Consider the following 2,389-nt stretch of genomic DNA (forward strand, 5'->3'; position numbering starts at 1 on the left):
CGCCTGGCCCACACTTGGATTTTTAATTTTTTCCTGGGATTAGCCAAGGGGAAGTGGTGGTGAGAGGAAAAGAGGAAGAACTTCGGGAGAACAACAATCTTTGGGGGATCCTGTGGGGCTTTGGGTGCACCCTAATGCCTGTCTGGCCCAAGCACATAAAAAGGTCCCCAACTTGGACCCAGATTCCCATGAGGAGAAATTGCAAAACCTAAATGGAACTGCAAAGGAGAAGCAGAATATGATGCTTTACTCGTGGGTCCATTGCCTTATTTTCTTTACAGCCTGCTGCCTAATTTCTTCAGGGCCCTGGTCGTATGGGCATGAATGAATTAAGTGACTGGCATCTTAGTAGGAGGCAAAATTGTAAAGTAGGCCACTCCTGCCTCCTCTGAGCTTCTGGCCATATTAGCTTTTTGTGCTAAAAGGAGCAGACTTAAGGGCCCCCCTTCCACTCCCAGGAAGCCTGCTTTAATGGTGACCTGCTGGGAAACATGCCCTGTTCTTTGTCATCTAAACCCTTAGCAACTCTAATGGTAGAAATTTCAGGCTCGATAAGAAGGGACGGTGTCCCAGGCAGGTGAGTAGAGGAGATATTTTTAGGCAGGCAGAGCCTCTGAGAACCCATCAAATCACAGCGGCCCGCCCACTCCACCTGTGTTGTCAGCTTTAAATTTGGATGGTATTTTTGGTGGCACAAAAGAGTCTATGCCTCCTGCCACTGGGAGGGCCCATTTTCCCACCCTGACATCTCTGGATGTTCCATCCTTCTCCCTGCTGACCCCAGCACCCAGCTGGCTCTACTCAGCTTGAAGGACAGCAGGCTGCCAGAACAGCCTTGCTAGACTGGCCATCTGTCCCAGAAGAGAGTGGCAGTCCCACCTATCCCAGGACTTCCCAGGGCTGCTGACACAGCTGCTCCAAGGAGAAGATTTTATTTTATTTTAATTAATTAATTTATTTATTTTGAGACAACACCTTGCTCTGTTGCCCAGGCTGGAGTGCAGCGACACAATCTCCGCTCCTGGCTCACTGCAGCCTCTGCCTCCTGGGCTCAAGCGATTCTGGTGCCCCAGCCTCCTGTGTAGCTGGGACTACAGGCATGCCCCACCATGCCCAGCCTAATTTTTGTATTTTTAATAGAATGGGGTTTCGCCATGTTGGCCAGGCTGGACTTAAACTCCTGGCCTCAAGTGATTTGCCCTCCTCTGCCTTCCAAAGTGCTGGGATTATGAGGGGGAGCCACCATATCCGGCCAAGAGAGATTTGAAAGCATGTTTTCTCACAGGTGCCACTGACTGAGATTGGGGTGCAGGGATGGTGACTTCTAGTACTTCAGGCCAAATCCTCAATCTCTACATGGATCATTTAAGAAGATGGGACCCAGTATCAGGCAGAGTTGGTGAGGGAAAATGAGCTGGGATAGAACAGTGAGGAGATGTGACTTCTGGTCCTGGCTCTGCCACTCAGTAACTGAGTGACCTTGGTGATTGTTTCCCTCTCTGGACCTCCATTTCCTCCTCTGTAAAATGAGAAGCCTGGATAGGATGTGTCTATTTCCTTTTAACTCTTCCTTTTTATGGATTTAATATGATTCTTATGACCAAATATCTGTATGAAGCATCCAGGCAATACCTGCAATGGTTCAGTGGCATTTGAAGTCGTGACAACTGTCCATACTTGAGGCCCATACTTTCTTTAATTTTATTAATATTTTAAGCAGAAGTATTTTGTTACATTTGGGAAAGGTAACAGGGTGGGAGGAGGCTGGGTATTTGCTTCATTCTACTTTATTTGCTGGTATAGATTAGATTTATTTGCTGGGTTCAGATTAATTTGAAAATACTTATATCTGTTGCCTGCACTGGAGGGACTTTTGGGTACTGGGAACTCTATTCCTACTCCATCTTTATCACTTAAATCTGTTGCAAGCAACAGAAACCCCACCCCTAATGGACTAAAGCCAAGCAAAGAAAATGTATTGTCTCATAAATCTAAACCATTTGTCACTAAGATCCACTTCTTCCCTCTCCTCAGCTCTGCATCCTCGAGTCCTAGATAGGGCCTTTCTTTGTGATTAGAAGAGAACTTCCAGGCTGGGCATGGTAGCTCATACCTGTAATCCCAGCACTTTGGGAGGCCGACATGGGCAGATCACCAGGTCAGGAGTTCAAGACCAGCCTGGCCAATGTGGTAAAATCCCATCTCTACTAAAAATACAAAAATTAGCTAGGCCCAGTGGCACATGCCTGTAATGCCAGCTTCTTGGGAGGCTAAGGCAGGAGAATTGCTTGAACTGAGACTCAGGAGGTGGAGGTTGCAGTGAGCCGAGATGGTGCTACTGCACTCCAGCCTGGGCTACAGAGCGAGACTCCTTCTCAAAAAAAAAAAA

The sequence above is a fragment of the Colobus angolensis genome, unplaced genomic scaffold (genome assembly GCF_000951035.1).
Source record: "Colobus angolensis palliatus isolate OR3802 unplaced genomic scaffold, Cang.pa_1.0 Scaffold95, whole genome shotgun sequence".
NCBI lineage: Eukaryota > Metazoa > Chordata > Mammalia > Primates > Cercopithecidae > Colobus > Colobus angolensis.